Source organism: Syngnathus leptorhynchus, unplaced genomic scaffold (genome assembly GCF_054491065.1).
Source record: "Syngnathus leptorhynchus isolate UIUO unplaced genomic scaffold, UIUO_Slep HiC_scaffold_24, whole genome shotgun sequence".
Classification (NCBI taxonomy): Eukaryota; Metazoa; Chordata; class Actinopteri; order Syngnathiformes; family Syngnathidae; genus Syngnathus; species Syngnathus leptorhynchus.
In genome coordinates this window covers 371,997-395,502 of record NW_028231991.1, presented here as the reverse complement: position 1 = coordinate 395,502, position 23,506 = coordinate 371,997, and positions in this window count along the sequence as shown.

Here is a 23,506-nt window from a genome sequence, read left to right as displayed (position 1 = left end):
CTCTGGTGCTATGGAGCTCTGGAGCTCTGGAGGTATGGAGCTCTGGAGGTATGGAGCTATGGAGCCCTGGAGCTCTGGAGGTATGGAGCTATGGTGCTATGGAGCTCTGAAGCCATGGAGCTCTGGTGCTATGGAGCTCTGGAGCTCTGGAGGTATGGAGCTCTGGAGGTATGGAGCTCTGGAGGTATGGAGCTATGGAGCCCTGGAGCTCTGGAGGTATGGAGCTATGGTGCTATGGAGCTCTGAAGCCATGGAGCTCTGGTGCTATGGAGCTCTGGAGGTATGGAGCTCTGGAGGTATGGAGCTCTGGAGGTATGGAGCTATGGAGCCCTGGAGCTCTGGAGGTATGGAGCTATGGTGCTATGGAGCTCTGAAGCCATGGAGCTCTGGTGCTATGGAGCTCTGGAGGTATGGAGCTCTGGAGGTATGGAGCTCTGGAGGTATGGAGCTATGGAGCCCTGGAGCTCTGGAGGTATGGAGCTATGGTGCTATGGAGCTCTGAAGCCATGGAGCTCTGGTGCTATGGAGCTATGGAGCTCTGGTGCTATGGAGCTATGGAGGTATGGAGCCACCAGCCAGCACCCTCCGTGGCTGGATCAATGGAAGTGTTTTAGGTACCAGGCAGCCAAAGGGCCGAGGCCTCACGCTCGACCACGCCGGCGCAGAGTTCCAGCCGCTCGGATAAGCTCTGTCACTCACCCGCCGCGCAGCCACCGGTAACGGGGAAATGTCGCCGCCTGGCGGACACGCCGTTGTAAATGAATGGGCTTTCGCACTTAGTGCAATTTTCGCCAACTCTCTGACTTAGAGCTATGGAAGTATGGAGCTATGGAGCCACCAGCCACCCAGGCTGGAGCTATGGAGCTCTGGAGGTATGGAGCTCAGGTGCTATGGAAGTATGGAGCTATGGAGCTATGGAAGTATGGAGCTATGGAGCTATGGAGCTCTGGAAGTATGGAGTTATGGAGCTCTGGAGGTATGGAGCTATGGAGCCCTGGAGCCCTGGAGCTCTGGAGGTATGGAGCTCTGGAGGTATGGAGCTCTGGAGGTATGGAGCTATGGAGCCCTGGAGCTCTGGAGGTATGGAGCTATGGTGCTATGGAGCTCTGAAGCCATGGAGCTCTGGTGCTATGGAGCTATGGAGCTCTGGTGCTATGGAGCTATGGAGGTATGGAGCCACCAGCCAGCACCCTCCGTGGCTGGATCAATGGAAGTGTTTTAGGTACCAGGCAGCCAAAGGGCCGAGGCCTCACGCTCGACCACGCCGGCGCAGAGTTCCAGCCGCTCGGATAAGCTCTGTCACTCACCCGCCGCGCAGCCACCGGTAACGGGGAAATGTCGCCGCCTTGTGGACACGCCGTTGTAAATGAATGGGCTTTCGCACTTAGTGCAATTTTCGCCAACTCTCTGACTTAGAGCTATGGAAGTATGGAGCTATGGAGCCACCAGCCACCCAGGCTGGAGCTCTGGAGCTCTGGAGGTATGGAGCTCTGGTGCTATGGAAGTATGGAGCTCTGGTGCTATGGAAGTATGGAGCTATGGAGGTATGGAAGTATGGAGCTATGGAAGTATGGAGCTATGGAGCTCTGGAAGTATGGAGCTATGGAGCTCTGGAGGTATGGAGCCCTGGAGCTATGGAGCCCTGGAGCTATGGAAGTATGGAGCTCTGGTGCTATGGAGCTATGGAGCTCTGGTGCTATGGAGCTATGGAGCTATGGAGCTCTGGAGCTATGGAGCTCTGGAGGTATGCAGCTATGGAGCTATGGAGCTCTGGAGGTATGGAGCTATGGAGCTATGGAAGTATGGAGCTCTGGTGCTATGGAGCTATGGAGCTCTGGTGCTATGGAGCTATGGAGCTCTGGTGCTATGGAGCTATGGAGCTATGGAGCTCTGGAAGTATGGAGCTCTGGTGCTATGGAGCTATGGAGCTCTGGTGCTATGGAGCTATGGAGCTCTGGTGCTATGGAGCTATGGAGCTCTGGTGCTATGGAGCTCTGGTGCTATGGAGCTCTGGTGCTATGGAGCTATGGAGCTCTGGTGCTATGGAGCTATGGAGCTCTGGAGGTATGGAGCTCTGGAGGTATGGAGCTCTGGAGGTATGGAGCTATGGAGCCCTGGAGCTCTGGAGGTATGGAGCTATGGTGCTATGGAGCTCTGAAGCCATGGAGCTCTGGTGCTATGGAGCTCTGGAGCTCTGGAGGTATGGAGCTCTGGAGGTATGGAGCTATGGAGCCCTGGAGCTCTGGAGGTATGGAGCTATGGAGCTCTGAAGCCATGGAGCTCTGGTGCTATGGAGCTCTGGAGCTCTGGAGGTATGGAGCTCTGGAGGTATGGAGCTCTGGAGGTATGGAGCTATGGAGCCCTGGAGCTCTGGAGGTATGGAGCTATGGTGCTATGGAGCTCTGAAGCCATGGAGCTCTGGTGCTATGGAGCTCTGGAGGTATGGAGCTCTGGAGGTATGGAGCTCTGGAGGTATGGAGCTATGGAGCCCTGGAGCTCTGGAGGTATGGAGCTATGGTGCTATGGAGCTCTGAAGCCATGGAGCTCTGGTGCTATGGAGCTCTGGAGGTATGGAGCTATGGAGCCCTGGAGCTCTGGAGGTATGGAGCTATGGAGCCCTGGAGCTCTGGAGGTATGGAGCTATGGTGCTATGGAGCTCTGAAGCCATGGAGCTCTGGTGCTATGGAGCTATGGAGCTCTGGTGCTATGGAGCTATGGAGGTATGGAGCCACCAGCCAGCACCCTCCGTGGCTGGATCAATGGAAGTGTTTTAGGTACCAGGCAGCCAAAGGGCCGAGGCCTCACGCTCGACCACGCCGGCGCAGAGTTCCAGCCGCTCGGATAAGCTCTGTCACTCACCCGCCGCGCAGCCACCGGTAACGGGGAAATGTCGCCGCCTGGCGGACACGCCGTTGTAAATGAATGGGCTTTCGCACTTAGTGCAATTTTCGCCAACTCTCTGACTTAGAGCTATGGAAGTATGGAGCCACCAGCCACCCAGGCTGGAGCTATGGAGCTCTGGAGGTATGGAGCTCAGGTGCTATGGAAGTATGGAGCTATGGAGCTATGGAAGTATGGAGCTATGGAGCTATGGAGCTCTGGAAGTATGGAGCTATGGAGCTCTGGAGGTATGGAGCTATGGAGCCCTGGAGCCCTGGAGCTATGGAGCTCTGGTGCTATGGAGGTATGGAGCTCTGGAGGTATGGAGCTCTGGAGGTATGGAGCTATGGAGCTATGGAGCCCTGGAGCTATGGAGCTATGGAGCCCTGGAGCTATGGAGCTATGGAGCCCTGGAGCTATGGAGCTATGGAGCTCTGGTGCTATGGAGCTATGGAGCTCTGGTGCTATGGAGCTATGGAGCTCTGGTGCTATGGAGCTATGGAGCTCTGGTGCTATGGAGCTATGGAGCTCTGGAAGTATGGAGCTATGGAGCTCTGGAGGTATGGAGCTATGGAGCCCTGGAGCTATGGAGCCCTGGAGCTATGGAAGTATGGAGCTCTGGTGCTATGGAGCTATGGAGCTCTGGTGCTATGGAGCTATGGAGCTCTGGAGCTATGGAGCTCTGGAGGTATGGAGCTATGGAGCTATGGAGCTCTGGAGGTATGGAGCTATGGAGCTATGGAAGTATGGAGCTCTGGTGCTATGGAGCTATGGAGCTCTGGTGCTATGGAGCTATGGAGCTCTGGTGCTATGGAGCTATGGAGCTATGGAGCTCTGGAAGTATGGAGCTCTGGTGCTATGGAGCTATGGAGCTCTGGTGCTATGGAGCTATGGAGCTCTGGTGCTATGGAGCTATGGAGCTCTGGTGCTATGGAGCTCTGGTGCTATGGAGCTCTGGTGCTATGGAGCTATGGAGCTCTGGTGCTATGGAGCTATGGAGCTCTGGAGGTATGGAGCTCTGGAGGTATGGAGCTCTGGAGGTATGGAGCTTTGGAGCCCTGGAGCTCTGGAGGTATGGAGCTATGGTGCTATGGAGCTCTGAAGCCATGGAGCTCTGGTGCTATGGAGCTCTGGAGCTCTGGAGGTATGGAGCTCTGGAGGTATGGAGCTATGGAGCCCTGGAGCTCTGGAGGTATGGAGCTATGGTGCTATGGAGCTCTGAAGCCATGGAGCTCTGGTGCTATGGAGCTCTGGAGCTCTGGAGGTATGGAGCTCTGGAGGTATGGAGCTATGGAGCCCTGGAGCTCTGGAGGTATGGAGCTATGGTGCTATGGAGCTCTGAAGCCATGGAGCTCTGGTGCTATGGAGCTCTGGAGCTCTGGAGGTATGGAGCTCTGGAGGTATGGAGCTCTGGAGGTATGGAGCTATGGAGCCCTGGAGCTCTGGAGGTATGGAGCTATGGTGCTATGGAGCTCTGAAGCCATGGAGCTCTGGTGCTATGGAGCTCTGGAGGTATGGAGCTCTGGAGGTATGGAGCTCTGGAGGTATGGAGCTATGGAGCCCTGGAGCTCTGGAGGTATGGAGCTATGGTGCTATGGAGCTCTGAAGCCATGGAGCTCTGGTGCTATGGAGCTATGGAGCTCTGGTGCTATGGAGCTATGGAGGTATGGAGCCACCAGCCAGCACCCTCCGTGGCTGGATCAATGGAAGTGTTTTAGGTACCAGGCAGCCAAAGGGCCGAGGCCTCACGCTCGACCACGCCGGCGCAGAGTTCCAGCCGCTCGGATAAGCTCTGTCACTCACCCGCCGCGCAGCCACCGGTAACGGGGAAATGTCGCCGCCTTGTGGACACGCCGTTGTAAATGAATGGGCTTTCGCACTTAGTGCAATTTTCGCCAACTCTCTGACTTAGAGCTATGGAAGTATGGAGCTATGGAGCCACCAGCCACCCAGGCTGGAGCTCTGGAGCTCTGGAGGTATGGAGCTCTGGTGCTATGGAAGTATGGAGCTCTGGTGCTATGGAAGTATGGAGCTATGGAGGTATGGAAGTATGGAGCTATGGAAGTATGGAGCTATGGAGCTCTGGAAGTATGGAGCTATGGAGCTCTGGAGGTATGGAGCCCTGGAGCTATGGAGCCCTGGAGCTATGGAAGTATGGAGCTCTGGTGCTATGGAGCTATGGAGCTCTGGTGCTATGGAGCTATGGAGCTATGGAGCTCTGGAGCTATGGAGCTCTGGAGGCATGGAGCTATGGAGCTATGGAGCTCTGGAGGTATGGAGCTATGGAGCTATGGAAGTATGGAGCTCTGGTGCTATGGAGCTATGGAGCTCTGGTGCTATGGAGCTATGGAGCTCTGGTGCTATGGAGCTATGGAGCTATGGAGCTCTGGAAGTATGGAGCTCTGGTGCTATGGAGCTATGGAGCTCTGGTGCTATGGAGCTATGGAGCTCTGGTGCTATGGAGCTCTGGTGCTATGGAGCTCTGGTGCTATGGAGCTATGGAGCTCTGGTGCTATGGAGCTCTGGAGGTATGGAGCTCTGGAGGTATGGAGCTCTGGAGGTATGGAGCTATGGAGCCCTGGAGCTCTGGAGGTATGGAGCTATGGTGCTATGGAGCTCTGAAGCCATGGAGCTCTGGTGCTATGGAGCTATGGAGCTCTGGTGCTATGGAGCTATGGAGCTATGGAGCTCTGGAAGTATGGAGCTCTGGTGCTATGGAGCTATGGAGCTCTGGTGCTATGGAGCTATGGAGCTCTGGTGCTATGGAGCTATGGAGCTCTGGTGCTATGGAGCTCTGGTGCTATGGAGCTCTGGTGCTATGGAGCTATGGAGCTCTGGTGCTATGGAGCTATGGAGCTCTGGAGGTATGGAGCTCTGGAGGTATGGAGCTCTGGAGGTATGGAGCTATGGAGCCCTGGAGCTCTGGAGGTATGGAGCTATGGTGCTATGGAGCTCTGAAGCCATGGAGCTCTGGTGCTATGGAGCTCTGGAGCTCTGGAGGTATGGAGCTCTGGAGGTATGGAGCTATGGAGCCCTGGAGCTCTGGAGGTATGGAGCTATGGTGCTATGGAGCTCTAAAGGCATGGAGCTCTGGTGCTATGGAGCTCTGGAGCTCTGGAGGTATGGAGCTCTGGAGGTATGGAGCTCTGGAGGTATGGAGCTATGGAGCCCTGGAGCTCTGGAGGTATGGAGCTATGGTGCTATGGAGCTCTGAAGCCATGGAGCTCTGGTGCTATGGAGCTATGGAGCTATGGAGCTCTGGAAGTATGGAGCTATGGAGCTCTGGAGGTATGGAGCTATGGAGCCCTGGAGCCCTGGAGCTATGGAGCTCTGGTGCTATGGAGGTATGGAGCTCTGGAGGTATGGAGCTCTGGAGGTATGGAGCTATGGAGCTATGGAGCCCTGGAGCTATGGAGCTATGGAGCCCTGGAGCTATGGAGCTATGGAGCCCTGGAGCTATGGAGCTATGGAGCTCTGGTGCTATGGAGCTATGGAGCTCTGGTGCTATGGAGCTATGGAGCTCTGGTGCTATGGAGCTATGGAGCTCTGGTGCTATGGAGCTATGGAGCTCTGGAAGTATGGAGCTATGGAGCTCTGGAGGTATGGAGCTATGGAGCCCTGGAGCTATGGAGCCCTGGAGCTATGGAAGTATGGAGCTCTGGTGCTATGGAGCTATGGAGCTCTGGTGCTATGGAGCTATGGAGCTCTGGAGCTATGGAGCTCTGGAGGTATGGAGCTATGGAGCTATGGAGCTCTGGAGGTATGGAGCTATGGAGGTATGGAGCTATGGAGCCCTGGAGCTCTGGAGGTATGGAGCTATGGTGCTATGGAGCTCTGAAGCCATGGAGCTCTGGTGCTATGGAGCTCTGGAGCTCTGGAGGTATGGAGCTCTGGAGGTATGGAGCTCTGGAGGTATGGAGCTATGGAGCCCTGGAGCTCTGGAGGTATGGAGCTATGGTGCTATGGAGCTCTGAAGCCATGGAGCTCTGGTGCTATGGAGCTCTGGAGGTATGGAGCTCTGGAGGTATGGAGCTCTGGAGGTATGGAGCTATGGAGCCCTGGAGCTCTGGAGGTATGGAGCTATGGTGCTATGGAGCTCTGAAGCCATGGAGCTCTGGTGCTATGGAGCTATGGAGCTCTGGTGCTATGGAGCTATGGAGGTATGGAGCCACCAGCCAGCACCCTCCGTGGCTGGATCAATGGAAGTGTTTTAGGTACCAGGCAGCCAAAGGGCCGAGGCCTCACGCTCGACCACGCCGGCGCAGAGTTCCAGCCGCTCGGATAAGCTCTGTCACTCACCCGCCGCGCAGCCACCGGTAACGGGGAAATGTCGCCGCCTTGTGGACACGCCGTTGTAAATGAATGGGCTTTCGCACTTAGTGCAATTTTCGCCAACTCTCTGACTGAGCTATGGAAGTATGGAGCTATGGAGCCACCAGCCACCCAGGCTGGAGCTCTGGAGCTCTGGAGGTATGGAGCTCTGGTGCTATGGAAGTATGGAGCTCTGGTGCTATGGAAGTATGGAGCTATGGAGGTATGGAAGTATGGAGCTATGGAAGTATGGAGCTATGGAGCTCTGGAAGTATGGAGCTATGGAGCTCTGGAGGTATGGAGCCCTGGAGCTATGGAGCCCTGGAGCTATGGAAGTATGGAGCTCTGGTGCTATGGAGCTATGGAGCTCTGGTGCTATGGAGCTATGGAGCTATGGAGCTCTGGAGCTATGGAGCTCTGGAGGCATGGAGCTATGGAGCTATGGAGCTCTGGAGGTATGGAGCTATGGAGCTATGGAGCTCTGAAGCCATGGAGCTCTGGTGCTATGGAGCTCTGGAGCTCTGGAGGTATGGAGCTCTGGAGGTATGGAGCTATGGAGCCCTGGAGCTCTGGAGGTATGGAGCTATGGTGCTATGGAGCTCTGAAGCCATGGAGCTCTGGTGCTATGGAGCTCTGGAGCTCTGGAGGTATGGAGCTCTGGAGGTATGGAGCTCTGGAGGTATGGAGCTATGGAGCCCTGGAGCTCTGGAGGTATGGAGCTATGGTGCTATGGAGCTCTGAAGCCATGGAGCTCTGGTGCTATGGAGCTCTGGAGGTATGGAGCTCTGGAGGTATGGAGCTCTGGAGGTATGGAGCTATGGAGCCCTGGAGCTCTGGAGGTATGGAGCTATGGTGCTATGGAGCTCTGAAGCCATGGAGCTCTGGTGCTATGGAGCTCTGGAGGTATGGAGCTCTGGAGGTATGGAGCTCTGGAGGTATGGAGCTATGGAGCCCTGGAGCTCTGGAGGTATGGAGCTATGGTGCTATGGAGCTCTGAAGCCATGGAGCTCTGGTGCTATGGAGCTATGGAGCTCTGGTGCTATGGAGCTATGGAGGTATGGAGCCACCAGCCAGCACCCTCCGTGGCTGGATCAATGGAAGTGTTTTAGGTACCAGGCAGCCAAAGGGCCGAGGCCTCACGCTCGACCACGCCGGCGCAGAGTTCCAGCCGCTCGGATAAGCTCTGTCACTCACCCGCCGCGCAGCCACCGGTAACGGGGAAATGTCGCCGCCTGGCGGACACGCCGTTGTAAATGAATGGGCTTTCGCACTTAGTGCAATTTTCGCCAACTCTCTGACTTAGAGCTATGGAAGTATGGAGCTATGGAGCCACCAGCCACCCAGGCTGGAGCTATGGAGCTCTGGAGGTATGGAGCTCAGGTGCTATGGAAGTATGGAGCTATGGAGCTATGGAAGTATGGAGCTATGGAGCTATGGAGCTCTGGAAGTATGGAGCTATGGAGCTCTGGAGGTATGGAGCTATGGAGCCCTGGAGCCCTGGAGCTATGGAGCTCTGGTGCTATGGAGGTATGGAGCTCTGGAGGTATGGAGCTCTGGAGGTATGGAGCTATGGAGCTATGGAGCCCTGGAGCTATGGAGCTATGGAGCCCTGGAGCTATGGAGCTATGGAGCCCTGGAGCTATGGAGCTATGGAGCTCTGGTGCTATGGAGCTATGGAGCTCTGGTGCTATGGAGCTATGGAGCTCTGGTGCTATGGAGCTATGGAGCTCTGGTGCTATGGAGCTATGGAGCTCTGGAAGTATGGAGCTATGGAGCTCTGGAGGTATGGAGCTATGGAGCCCTGGAGCTATGGAGCCCTGGAGCTATGGAAGTATGGAGCTCTGGTGCTATGGAGCTATGGAGCTCTGGTGCTATGGAGCTATGGAGCTCTGGAGCTATGGAGCTCTGGAGGTATGGAGCTATGGAGCTATGGAGCTCTGGAGGTATGGAGCTATGGAGCTATGGAAGTATGGAGCTCTGGTGCTATGGAGCTATGGAGCTCTGGTGCTATGGAGCTATGGAGCTCTGGTGCTATGGAGCTATGGAGCTATGGAGCTCTGGAAGTATGGAGCTCTGGTGCTATGGAGCTATGGAGCTCTGGTGCTATGGAGCTATGGAGCTCTGGTGCTATGGAGCTATGGAGCTCTGGTGCTATGGAGCTCTGGTGCTATGGAGCTCTGGTGCTATGGAGCTATGGAGCTCTGGTGCTATGGAGCTATGGAGCTCTGGAGGTATGGAGCTCTGGAGGTATGGAGCTCTGGAGGTATGGAGCTTTGGAGCCCTGGAGCTCTGGAGGTATGGAGCTATGGTGCTATGGAGCTCTGAAGCCATGGAGCTCTGGTGCTATGGAGCTATGGAGCTCTGGAGGTATGGAGCTCTGGAGGTATGGAGCTATGGAGCCCTGGAGCTCTGGAGGTATGGAGCTATGGTGCTATGGAGCTCTGAAGCCATGGAGCTCTGGTGCTATGGAGCTCTGGAGCTCTGGAGGTATGGAGCTCTGGAGGTATGGAGCTATGGAGCCCTGGAGCTCTGGAGGTATGGAGCTATGGTGCTATGGAGCTCTGAAGCCATGGAGCTCTGGTGCTATGGAGCTCTGGAGCTCTGGAGGTATGGAGCTCTGGAGGTATGGAGCTCTGGAGGTATGGAGCTATGGAGCCCTGGAGCTCTGGAGGTATGGAGCTATGGTGCTATGGAGCTCTGAAGCCATGGAGCTCTGGTGCTATGGAGCTCTGGAGGTATGGAGCTCTGGAGGTATGGAGCTCTGGAGGTATGGAGCTATGGAGCCCTGGAGCTCTGGAGGTATGGAGCTATGGTGCTATGGAGCTCTGAAGCCATGGAGCTCTGGTGCTATGGAGCTATGGAGCTCTGGTACTATGGAGCTATGGAGGTATGGAGCCACCAGCCAGCACCCTCCGTGGCTGGATCAATGGAAGTGTTTTAGGTACCAGGCAGCCAAAGGGCCGAGGCCTCACGCTCGACCACGCCGGCGCAGAGTTCCAGCCGCTCGGATAAGCTCTGTCACTCACCCGCCGCGCAGCCACCGGTAACGGGGAAATGTCGCCGCCTTGTGGACACGCCGTTGTAAATGAATGGGCTTTCGCACTTAGTGCAATTTTCGCCAACTCTCTGACTTAGAGCTATGGAAGTATGGAGCTATGGAGCCACCAGCCACCCAGGCTGGAGCTCTGGAGCTCTGGAGGTATGGAGCTCTGGTGCTATGGAAGTATGGAGCTCTGGTGCTATGGAAGTATGGAGCTATGGAGGTATGGAAGTATGGAGCTATGGAAGTATGGAGCTATGGAGCTCTGGAAGTATGGAGCTATGGAGCTCTGGAGGTATGGAGCCCTGGAGCTATGGAGCCCTGGAGCTATGGAAGTATGGAGCTCTGGTGCTATGGAGCTATGGAGCTCTGGTGCTATGGAGCTATGGAGCTATGGAGCTCTGGAGCTATGGAGCTCTGGAGGCATGGAGCTATGGAGCTATGGAGCTCTGGAGGTATGGAGCTATGGAGCTATGGAAGTATGGAGCTCTGGTGCTATGGAGCTATGGAGCTCTGGTGCTATGGAGCTATGGAGCTCTGGTGCTATGGAGCTATGGAGCTATGGAGCTCTGGAAGTATGGAGCTCTGGTGCTATGGAGCTATGGAGCTCTGGTGCTATGGAGCTATGGAGCTCTGGTGCTATGGAGCTCTGGTGCTATGGAGCTCTGGTGCTATGGAGCTATGGAGCTCTGGTGCTATGGAGCTCTGGAGGTATGGAGCTCTGGAGGTATGGAGCTCTGGAGGTATGGAGCTATGGAGCCCTGGAGCTCTGGAGGTATGGAGCTATGGTGCTATGGAGCTCTGAAGCCATGGAGCTCTGGTGCTATGGAGCTATGGAGCTCTGGTGCTATGGAGCTATGGAGCTATGGAGCTCTGGAAGTATGGAGCTCTGGTGCTATGGAGCTATGGAGCTCTGGTGCTATGGAGCTATGGAGCTCTGGTGCTATGGAGCTATGGAGCTCTGGTGCTATGGAGCTCTGGTGCTATGGAGCTCTGGTGCTATGGAGCTATGGAGCTCTGGTGCTATGGAGCTATGGAGCTCTGGAGGTATGGAGCTCTGGAGGTATGGAGCTATGGAGCCCTGGAGCTCTGGAGGTATGGAGCTATGGTGCTATGGAGCTCTGAAGCCATGGAGCTCTGGTGCTATGGAGCTCTGGAGCTCTGGAGGTATGGAGCTCTGGAGGTATGGAGCTATGGAGCCCTGGAGCTCTGGAGGTATGGAGCTATGGTGCTATGGAGCTCTGAAGCCATGGAGCTCTGGTGCTATGGAGCTCTGGAGCTCTGGAGGTATGGAGCTCTGGAGGTATGGAGCTCTGGAGGTATGGAGCTATGGAGCCCTGGAGCTCTGGAGGTATGGAGCTATGGTGCTATGGAGCTCTGAAGCCATGGAGCTCTGGTGCTATGGAGCTCTGGAGGTATGGAGCTCTGGAGGTATGGAGCTCTGGAGGTATGGAGCTATGGAGCCCTGGAGCTCTGGAGGTATGGAGCTATGGTGCTATGGAGCTCTGAAGCCATGGAGCTCTGGTGCTATGGAGCTCTGGAGGTATGGAGCTCTGGAGGTATGGAGCTCTGGAGGTATGGAGCTATGGAGCCCTGGAGCTCTGGAGGTATGGAGCTATGGTGCTATGGAGCTCTGAAGCCATGGAGCTCTGGTGCTATGGAGCTATGGAGCTATGGAGCTCTGGTGCTATGGAGCTATGGAGGTATGGAGCCACCAGCCAGCACCCTCCGTGGCTGGATCAATGGAAGTGTTTTAGGTACCAGGCAGCCAAAGGGCCGAGGCCTCACGCTCGACCACGCCGGCGCAGAGTTCCAGCCGCTCGGATAAGCTCTGTCACTCACCCGCCGCGCAGCCACCGGTAACGGGGAAATGTCGCCGCCTGGCGGACACGCCGTTGTAAATGAATGGGCTTTCGCACTTAGTGCAATTTTCGCCAACTCTCTGACTTAGAGCTATGGAAGTATGGAGCTATGGAGCCACCAGCCACCCAGGCTGGAGCTATGGAGCTCTGGAGGTATGGAGCTCAGGTGCTATGGAAGTATGGAGCTATGGAGCTATGGAAGTATGGAGCTATGGAGCTATGGAGCTCTGGAAGTATGGAGCTATGGAGCTCTGGAGGTATGGAGCTATGGAGCCCTGGAGCCCTGGAGCTATGGAGCTCTGGTGCTATGGAGGTATGGAGCTCTGGAGGTATGGAGCTCTGGAGGTATGGAGCTATGGAGCTATGGAGCCCTGGAGCTATGGAGCTATGGAGCCCTGGAGCTATGGAGCTATGGAGCCCTGGAGCTATGGAGCTATGGAGCTCTGGTGCTATGGAGCTATGGAGCTCTGGTGCTATGGAGCTATGGAGCTCTGGTGCTATGGAGCTATGGAGCTCTGGTGCTATGGAGCTATGGAGCTCTGGAAGTATGGAGCTATGGAGCTCTGGAGGTATGGAGCTATGGAGCCCTGGAGCTATGGAGCCCTGGAGCTATGGAAGTATGGAGCTCTGGTGCTATGGAGCTATGGAGCTCTGGTGCTATGGAGCTATGGAGCTCTGGAGCTATGGAGCTCTGGAGGTATGGAGCTATGGAGCTATGGAGCTCTGGAGGTATGGAGCTATGGAGCTATGGAAGTATGGAGCTCTGGTGCTATGGAGCTATGGAGCTCTGGTGCTATGGAGCTATGGAGCTCTGGTGCTATGGAGCTATGGAGCTATGGAGCTCTGGAAGTATGGAGCTCTGGTGCTATGGAGCTATGGAGCTCTGGTGCTATGGAGCTATGGAGCTCTGGTGCTATGGAGCTATGGAGCTCTGGTGCTATGGAGCTCTGTTGCTATGGAGCTCTGGTGCTATGGAGCTATGGAGCTCTGGTGCTATGGAGCTATGGAGCTCTGGAGGTATGGAGCTCTGGAGGTATGGAGCTCTGGAGGTATGGAGCTTTGGAGCCCTGGAGCTCTGGAGGTATGGAGCTATGGTGCTATGGAGCTCTGAAGCCATGGAGCTCTGGTGCTATGGAGCTCTGGAGCTCTGGAGGTATGGAGCTCTGGAGGTATGGAGCTATGGAGCACTGGAGCTCTGGAGGTATGGAGCTATGGTGCTATGGAGCTCTGAAGCCATGGAGCTCTGGTGCTATGGAGCTCTGGAGCTCTGGAGGTATGGAGCTATGGAGCCCTGGAGCTCTGGAGGTATGGAGCTATGGTGCTATGGAGCTCTGAAGCCATGGAGCTCTGGTGCTATGGAGCTCTGGAGCTCTGGAGGTATGGAGCTCTGGAGGTATGGAGCTCTGGAGGTATGGAGCTATGGAGCCCTGGAGCTCTGGAGGTATGGAGCTATGGTGCTATGGAGCTCTGAAGCCATGGAGCTCTGGTGCTATGGAGCTCTGGAGGTATGGAGCTCTGGAGGTATGGAGCTCTGGAGGTATGGAGCTATGGAGCCCTGGAGCTCTGGAGGTATGGAGCTATGGTGCTATGGAGCTCTGAAGCCATGGAGCTCTGGTGCTATGGAGCTCTGGAGGTATGGAGCTCTGGAGGTATGGAGCTCTGGAGGTATGGAGCTATGGAGCCCTGGAGCTCTGGAGGTATGGAGCTATGGTGCTATGGAGCTCTGAAGCCATGGAGCTCTGGTGCTATGGAGCTCTGGAGGTATGGAGCTCTGGAGGTATGGAGCTCTGGAGGTATGGAGCTATGGAGCCCTGGAGCTCTGGAGGTATGGAGCTATGGTGCTATGGAGCTCTGAAGCCATGGAGCTCTGGTGCTATGGAGCTATGGAGCTCTGGTGCTATGGAGCTATGGAGGTATGGAGCCACCAGCCAGCACCCTCCGTGGCTGGATCAATGGAAGTGTTTTAGGTACCAGGCAGCCAAAGGGCCGAGGCCTCACGCTCGACCACGCCGGCGCAGAGTTCCAGCCGCTCGGATAAGCTCTGTCACTCACCCGCCGCGCAGCCACCGGTAACGGGGAAATGTCGCCGCCTTGTGGACACGCCGTTGTAAATGAATGGGCTTTCGCACTTAGTGCAATTTTCGCCAACTCTCTGACTTAGAGCTATGGAAGTATGGAGCTATGGAGCCACCAGCCACCCAGGCTGGAGCTCTGGAGCTCTGGAGGTATGGAGCTCTGGTGCTATGGAAGTATGGAGCTCTGGTGCTATGGAAGTATGGAGCTATGGAGGTATGGAAGTATGGAGCTATGGAAGTATGGAGCTATGGAGCTCTGGAAGTATGGAGCTATGGAGCTCTGGAGGTATGGAGCCCTGGAGCTATGGAGCCCTGGAGCTATGGAAGTATGGAGCTCTGGTGCTATGGAGCTATGGAGCTCTGGTGCTATGGAGCTATGGAGCTATGGAGCTCTGGAGCTATGGAGCTCTGGAGGTATGGAGCTATGGAGCTATGGAGCTCTGGAGGTATGGAGCTATGGAGCTATGGAAGTATGGAGCTCTGGTTCTATGGAGCTATGGAGCTCTGGTGCTATGGAGCTATGGAGCTCTGGTGCTATGGAGCTATGGAGCTATGGAGCTCTGGAAGTATGGAGCTCTGGTGCTATGGAGCTATGGAGCTCTGGTGCTATGGAGCTATGGAGCTCTGGTGCTATGGAGCTCTGGTGCTATGGAGCTCTGGTGCTATGGAGCTATGGAGCTCTGGTGCTATGGAGCTCTGGAGGTATGGAGCTCTGGAGGTATGGAGCTCTGGAGGTATGGAGCTATGGAGCCCTGGAGCTCTGGAGGTATGGAGCTATTGTGCTATGGAGCTCTGAAGCCATGGAGCTCTGGTGCTATGGAGCTATGGAGCTCTGGTGCTATGGAGCTATGGAGCTATGGAGCTCTGGAAGTATGGAGCTCTGGTGCTATGGAGCTATGGAGCTCTGGTGCTATGGAGCTATGGAGCTCTGGTGCTATGGAGCTATGGAGCTCTGGTGCTATGGAGCTCTGGTGCTATGGAGCTCTGGTGCTATGGAGCTATGGAGCTCTGGTGCTATGGAGCTATGGAACTCTGGAGGTATGGAGCTCTGGAGGTATGGAGCTCTGGAGGTATGGAGCTATGGAGCCCTGGAGCTCTGGAGGTATGGAGCTATGGTGCTATGGAGCTCTGAAGCCATGGAGCTCTGGTGCTATGGAGCTCTGGAGCTCTGGAGGTATGGAGCTCTGGAGGTATGGAGCTATGGAGCCCTGGAGCTCTGGAGGTATGGAGCTATGGTGCTATGGAGCTCTGAAGCCATGGAGCTCTGGTGCTATGGAGCTCTGGAGCTCTGGAGGTATGGAGCTCTGGAGGTATGGAGCTCTGGAGGTATGGAGCTATGGAGCCCTGGAGCTCTGGAGGTATGGAGCTATGGTGCTATGGAGCTCTGAAGCCATGGAGCTCTGGTGCTATGGAGCTCTGGAGGTATGGAGCTCTGGAGGTATGGAGCTCTGGAGGTATGGAGCTATGGAGCCCTGGAGCTCTGGAGGTATGGAGCTATGGTGCTATGGAGCTCTGAAGCCATGGAGCTCTGGTGCTATGGAGCTCTGGAGGTATGGAGCTCTGGAGGTATGGAGCTCTGGAGGTATGGAGCTATGGAGCCCTGGAGCTCTGGAGGTATGGAGCTATGGTGCTATGGAGCTCTGAAGCCATGGAGCTCTGGTGCTATGGAGCTATGGAGCTCTGGTGCTATGGAGCTATGGAGGTATGGAGCCACCAGCCAGCACCCTCCGTGGCTGGATCAATGGAAGTGTTTTAGGTACCAGGCAGCCAAAGGGCCGAGGCCTCACGCTCGACCACGCCGGCGCAGAGTTCCAGCCGCTCGGATAAGCTCTGTCACTCACCCGCCGCGCAGCCACCGGTAACGGGGAAATGTCGCCGCCTGGCGGACACGCCGTTGTAAATGAATGGGCTTTCGCACTTAGTGCAATTTTCGCCAACTCTCTGACTTAGAGCTATGGAAGTATGGAGCTATGGAGCCACCAGCCACCCAGGCTGGAGCTATGGAGCTCTGGAGGTATGGAGCTCAGGTGCTATGGAAGTATGGAGCTATGGAGCTATGGAAGTATGGAGCTATGGAGCTATGGAGCTCTGGAAGTATGGAGCTATGGAGCTCTGGAGGTATGGAGCTATGGAGCCCTGGAGCCCTGGAGCTATGGAGCTCTGGTGCTATGGAGGTATGGAGCTCTGGAGGTATGGAGCTCTGGAGGTATGGAGCTATGGAGCTATGGAGCCCTGGAGCTATGGAGCTATGGAGCCCTGGAGCTATGGAGCTATTGAGCCCTGGAGCTATGGAGCTATGGAGCTCTGGTGCTATGGAGCTATGGAGCTCTGGTGCTATGGAGCTATGGAGCTCTGGTGCTATGGAGCTATGGAGCTCTGGTGCTATGGAGCTATGGAGCTCTGGAAGTATGGAGCTATGGAGCTCTGGAGGTATGGAGCTATGGAGCCCTGGAGCTATGGAGCCCTGGAGCTATGGAAGTATGGAGCTCTGGTGCTATGGAGCTATGGAGCTCTGGTGCTATGGAGCTATGGAGCTCTGGAGCTATGGAGCTCTGGAGGTATGGAGCTATGGAGCTATGGAGCTCTGGAGGTATGGAGCTATGGAGCTATGGAAGTATGGAGCTCTGGTGCTATGGAGCTATGGAGCTCTGGTGCTATGGAGCTATGGAGCTCTGGTGCTATGGAGCTATGGAGCTCTGGAAGTATGGAGCTCTGGTGCTATGGAGCTATGGAGCTCTGGTGCTATGGAGCTATGGAGCTCTGGTGCTATGGAGCTATGGAGCTCTGGTGCTATGGAGCTCTGGTGCTATGGAGCTCTGGTGCTATGGAGCTATGGAGCTCTGGTGCTATGGAGCTATGGAGCTCTGGAGGTATGGAGCTCTGGAGGTATGGAGCTCTGGAGGTATGGAGCTTTGGAGCCCTGGAGCTCTGGAGGTATGGAGCTATGGTGCTATGGAGCTCTGAAGCCATGGAGCTCTGGTGCTATGGAGCTCTGGAGCTCTGGAGGTATGGAGCTCTGGAGGTATGGAGCTATGGAGCCCTGGAGCTCTGGAGGTATGGAGCTATGGTGCTATGGAGCTCTGAAGCCATGGAGCTCTGGTGCTATGGAGCTCTGGAGCTCTGGAGGTATGGAGCTCTGGAGGTATGGAGCTATGGAGCCCTGGAGCTCTGGAGGTATGGAGCTATGGTGCTATGGAGCTCTGAAGCCATGGAGCTCTGGTGCTATGGAGCTCTGGAGCTCTGGAGGTATGGAGCTCTGGAGGTATGGAGCTCTGGAGGTATGGAGCTATGGAGCCCTGGAGCTCTGGAGGTATGGAGCTATGGTGCTATGGAGCTCTGAAGCCATGGAGCTCTGGTGCTATGGAGCTCTGGAGGTATGGAGCTCTGGAGGTATGGAGCTCTGGAGGTATGGAGCTATGGAGCCCTGGAGCTCTGGAGGTATGGAGCTATGGTGCTATGGAGCTCTGAAGCCATGGAGCTCTGGTGCTATGGAGCTCTGGAGGTATGGAGCTCTGGAGGTATGGAGCTCTGGAGGTATGGAGCTATGGAGCCCTGGAGCTCTGGAGGTATGGAGCTATGGTGCTATGGAGCTCTGAAGCCATGGAGCTCTGGTGCTATGGAGCTCTGGAGGTATGGAGCTCTGGAGGTATGGAGCTCTGGAGGTATGGAGCTATGGAGCCCTGGAGCTCTGGAGGTATGGAGCTATGGTGCTATGGAGCTCTGAAGCCATGGAGCTCTGGTGCTATGGAGCTATGGAGCTCTGGTGCTATGGAGCTATGGAGGTATGGAGCCACCAGCCAGCACCCTCCGTGGCTGGATCAATGGAAGTGTTTTAGGTACCAGGCAGCCAAAGGGCCGAGGCCTCACGCTCGACCACGCCGGCGCAGAGTTCCAGCCGCTCGGATAAGCTCTGTCACTCACCCGCCGCGCAGCCACCGGTAACGGGGAAATGTCGCCGCCTTGTGGACACGCCGTTGTAAATGAATGGGCTTTCGCACTTAGTGCAATTTTCGCCAACTCTCTGACTTAGAGCTATGGAAGTATGGAGCTATGGAGCCACCAGCCACCCAGGCTGGAGCTCTGGAGCTCTGGAGGTATGGAGCTCTGGTGCTATGGAAGTATGGAGCTCTGGTGCTATGGAAGTATGGAGCTATGGAGGTATGGAAGTATGGAGCTATGGAAGTATGGAGCTATGGAGCTCTGGAAGTATGGAGCTATGGAGCTCTGGAGGTATGGAGCCCTGGAGCTATGGAGCCCTGGAGCTATGGAAGTATGGAGCTCTGGTGCTATGGAGCTATGGAGCTCTGGTGCTATGGAGCTATGGAGCTATGGAGCTCTGGAGCTATGGAGCTCTGGAGGTATGGAGCTATGGAGCTCTGGAGGTATGGAGCTATGGAGCTATGGAAGTATGGAGCTCTGGTGCTATGGAGCTATGGAGCTCTGGTGCTATGGAGCTATGGAGCTCTGGTGCTATGGAGCTATGGAGCTATGGAGCTCTGGAAGTATGGAGCTCTGGTGCTATGGAGCTATGGAGCTCTGGTGCTATGGAGCTATGGAGCTCTGGTGCTATGGAGCTCTGGTGCTATGGAGCTCTGGTGCTATGGAGCTATGGAGCTCTGGTGCTATGGAGCTATGGAGCTCTGGAGGTATGGAGCTCTGGAGGTATGGAGCTCTGGAGGTATGGAGCTATGGAGCCCTGGAGCTCTGGAGGTATGGAGCTATGGTGTTATGGAGCTCTGAAGCCATGGAGCTCTGGTGCTATGGAGCTCTGGAGCTCTGGAGGTATGGAGCTCTGGAGGTATGGAGCTATGGAGCCCTGGAGCTCTGGAGGTATGGAGCTATGGAGCTCTGAAGCCATGGAGCTCTGGTGCTATGGAGCTCTGGAGCTCTGGAGGTATGGAGCTCTGGAGGTATGGAGCTATGGAGCCCTGGAGCTCTGGAGGTATGGAGCTATGGTGCTATGGAGCTCTGAAGCCATGGAGCTCTGGTGCTATGGAGCTCTGGAGGTATGGAGCTCTGGAGGTATGGAGCTCTGGAGGTATGGAGCTATGGAGCCCTGGAGCTCTGGAGGTATGGAGCTATGGTGCTATGGAGCTCTGAAGCCATGGAGCTCTGGTGCTATGGAGCTCTGGAGGTATGGAGCTCTGGAGGTATGGAGCTCTGGAGGTATGGAGCTATGGAGCCCTGGAGCTCTGGAGGTATGGAGCTATGGTGCTATGGAGCTCTGAAGCCATGGAGCTCTGGTGCTATGGAGCTATGGAGCTCTGGTGCTATGGAGCTATGGAGGTATGGAGCCACCAGCCAGCACCCTCCGTGGCTGGATCAATGGAAGTGTTTTAGGTACCAGGCAGCCAAAGGGCCGAGGCCTCACGCTCGACCACGCCGGCGCAGAGTTCCAGCCGCTCGGATAAGCTCTGTCACTCACCCGCCGCGCAGCCACCGGTAACGGGGAAATGTCGCCGCCTGGCGGACACGCCGTTGTAAATGAATGGGCTTTCGCACTTAGTGCAATTTTCGCCAACTCTCTGACTTAGAGCTATGGAAGTATGGAGCTATGGAGCCACCAGCCACCCAGGCTGGAGCTCTGGAGCTCTGGAGGTATGGAGCTCTGGTGCTATGGAAGTATGGAGCTCTGGTGCTATGGAAGTATGGAGCTATGGAGGTATGGAAGTATGGAGCTATGGAAGTATGGAGCTATGGAGCTCTGGAAGTATGGAGCTATGGAGCTCTGGAGGTATGGAGCCCTGGAGCTATGGAGCCCTGGAGCTATGGAAGTATGGAGCTATGGAAGTATGGAGCTCTGGTGCTATGGAGCTATGGAGCTCTGGTGCTATGGAGCTATGGAGCTATGGAGCTCTGGAGCTATGGAGCTCTGGAGGTATGGAGCTATGGAGCTATGGAGCTCTGGAGGTATGGAGCTATGGTGCTATGGAGCTCTGAAGCCATGGAGCTCTGGTGCTATGGAGCTCTGGAGCTCTGGAGGTATGGAGCTCTGGAGGTATGGAGCTCTGGAGGTATGGAGCTATGGAGCCCTGGAGCTCTGGAGGTATGGAGCTATGGTGCTATGGAGCTCTGAAGCCATGGAGCTCTGGTGCTATGGAGCTCTGGAGGTATGGAGCTCTGGAGGTATGGAGCTCTGGAGGTATGGAGCTATGGAGCCCTGGAGCTCTGGAGGTATGGAGCTATGGTGCTATGGAGCTCTGAAGCCATGGAGCTCTGGTGCTATGGAGCTCTGGAGGTATGGAGCTCTGGAGGTATGGAGCTCTGGAGGTATGGAGCTATGGAGCCCTGGAGCTCTGGAGGTATGGAGCTATGGTGCTATGGAGCTCTGAAGCCATGGAGCTCTGGTGCTATGGAGCTCTGGAGGTATGGAGCTCTGGAGGTATGGAGCTCTGGAGGTATGGAGCTATGGAGCCCTGGAGCTCTGGAGGTATGGAGCTATGGTGCTATGGAGCTCTGAAGCCATGGAGCTCTGGTGCTATGGAGCTATGGAGCTCTGGTGCTATGGAGCTATGGAGGTATGGAGCCACCAGCCAGCACCCTCCGTGGCTGGATCAATGGAAGTGTTTTAGGTACCAGGCAGCCAAAGGGCCGAGGCCTCACGCTCGACCACGCCGGCGCAGAGTTCCAGCCGCTCGGATAAGCTCTGTCACTCACCCGCCGCGCAGCCACCGGTAACGGGGAAATGTCGCCGCCTTGTGGACACGCCGTTGTAAATGAATGGGCTTTCGCACTTAGTGCAATTTTCGCCAACTCTCTGACTTAGAGCTATGGAAGTATGGAGCTATGGAGCCACCAGCCACCCAGGCTGGAGCTCTGGAGCTCTGGAGGTATGGAGCTCTGGTGCTATGGAAGTATGGAGCTCTGGTGCTATGGAAGTATGGAGCTATGGAGGTATGGAAGTATGGAGCTATGGAAGTATGGAGCTATGGAGCTCTGGAAGTATGGAGCTATGGAGCTCTGGAGGTATGGAGCCCTGGAGCTATGGAGCCCTGGAGCTATGGAAGTATGGAGCTCTGGTGCTATGGAGCTATGGAGCTCTGGTGCTATGGAGCTATGGAGCTATGGAGCTCTGGAGCTATGGAGCTCTGGAGGTATGGAGCTATGGAGCTCTGGAGGTATGGAGCTATGGAGCTATGGAAGTATGGAGCTCTGGTGCTATGGAGCTATGGAGCTCTGGTGCTATGGAGCTATGGAGCTCTGGTGCTATGGAGCTATGGAGCTATGGAGCTCTGGAAGTATGGAGCTCTGGTGCTATGGAGCTATGGAGCTCTGGTGCTATGGAGCTATGGAGCTCTGGTGCTATGGAGCTCTGGTGCTATGGAGCTATGGAGCTCTGGTGCTATGGAGCTATGGAGCTCTGGAGGTATGGAGCTCTGGAGGTATGGAGCTCTGGAGGTATGGAGCTATGGAGCCCTGGAGCTCTGGAGGTATGGAGCTATGGTGTTATGGAGCTCTGAAGCCATGGAGCTCTGGTGCTATGGAGCTCTGGAGCTCTGGAGGTATGGAGCTCTGGAGGTATGGAGCTATGGAGCCCTGGAGCTCTGGAGGTATGGAGCTATGGAGCTCTGAAGCCATGGAGCTCTGGTGCTATGGAGCTCTGGAGCTCTGGAGGTATGGAGCTCTGGAGGTATGGAGCTCTGGAGGTATGGAGCTATGGAGCCCTGGAGCTCTGGAGGTATGGAGCTATGGTGCTATGGAGCTCTGAAGCCATGGAGCTCTGGTGCTATGGAGCTCTGGAGGTATGGAGCTCTGGAGGTATGGAGCTCTGGAGGTATGGAGCTATGGAGCCCTGGAGCTCTGGAGGTATGGAGCTATGGTGCTATGGAGCTCTGAAGCCATGGAGCTCTGGTGCTATGGAGCTCTGGAGGTATGGAGCTCTGGAGGTATGGAGCTCTGGAGGTATGGAGCTATGGAGCCCTGGAGCTCTGGAGGTATGGAGCTATGGTGCTATGGAGCTCTGAAGCCATGGAGCTCTGGTGCTATGGAGCTATGGAGCTCTGGTGCTATGGAGCTATGGAGGTATGGAGCCACCAGCCAGCACCCTCCGTGGCTGGATCAATGGAAGTGTTTTAGGTACCAGGCAGCCAAAGGGCCGAGGCCTCACGCTCGACCACGCCGGCGCAGAGTTCCAGCCGCTCGGATAAGCTCTGTCACTCACCCGCCGCGCAGCCACCGGTAACGGGGAAATGTCGCCGCCTGGCGGACACGCCGTTGTAAATGAATGGGCTTTCGCACTTAGTGCAATTTTCGCCAACTCTCTGACTTAGAGCTATGGAAGTATGGAGCTATGGAGCCACCAGCCACCCAGGCTGGAGCTCTGGAGCTCTGGAGGTATGGAGCTCTGGTGCTATGGAAGTATGGAGCTCTGGTGCTATGGAAGTATGGAGCTATGGAGGTATGGAAGTATGGAGCTATGGAAGTATGGAGCTATGGAGCTCTGGAAGTATGGAGCTATGGAGCTCTGGAGGTATGGAGCCCTGGAGCTATGGAGCCCTGGAGCTATGGAAGTATGGAGCTATGGAAGTATGGAGCTCTGGTGCTATGGAGCTATGGAGCTCTGGTGCTATGGAGCTATGGAGCTATGGAGCTCTGGAGCTATGGAGCTCTGGAGGTATGGAGCTATGGAGCTATGGAGCTCTGGAGGTATGGAGCTATGGAGCTATGGAAGTATGGAGCTCTGGTGCTATGGAGCTATGGAGCTCTGGTGCTATGGAGCTATGGAGCTCTGGTGCTATGGAGCTATGGAGCTCTGGAAGTATGGAGCTCTGGTGCTATGGAGCTATGGAGCTCTGGTGCTATGGAGCTATGGAGCTCTGGTGCTATGGAGCTCTGGTGCTATGGAGCTCTGGTGCTATGGAGCTATGGAGCTCTGGTGCTATGGAGCTCTGGAGGTATGGAGCTCTGGAGGTATGGAGCTCTGGAGGTATGGAGCTATGGAGCCCTGGAGCTCTGGAGGTATGGAGCTATGGTGCTATGGAGCTCTGAAGCCATGGAGCTCTGGTGCTATGGAGCTATGGAGCTCTGGTGCTATGGAGCTATGGAGCTATGGAGCTCTGGAAGTATGGAGCTCTGGTGCTATGGAGCTATGGAGCTCTGGTGCTATGGAGCTATGGAGCTCTGGTGCTATGGAGCTATGGAGCTCTGGTGCTATGGAGCTCTGGTGCTATGGAGCTCTGGTGCTATGGAGCTATGGAGCTCTGGTGCTATGGAGCTATGGAGCTCTGGAGGTATGGAGCTCTGGAGGTATGGAGCTCTGGAGGTATGGAGCTATGGAGCCCTGGAGCTCTGGAGGTATGGAGCTATGGTGCTATGGAGCTCTGAAGCCATGGAGCTCT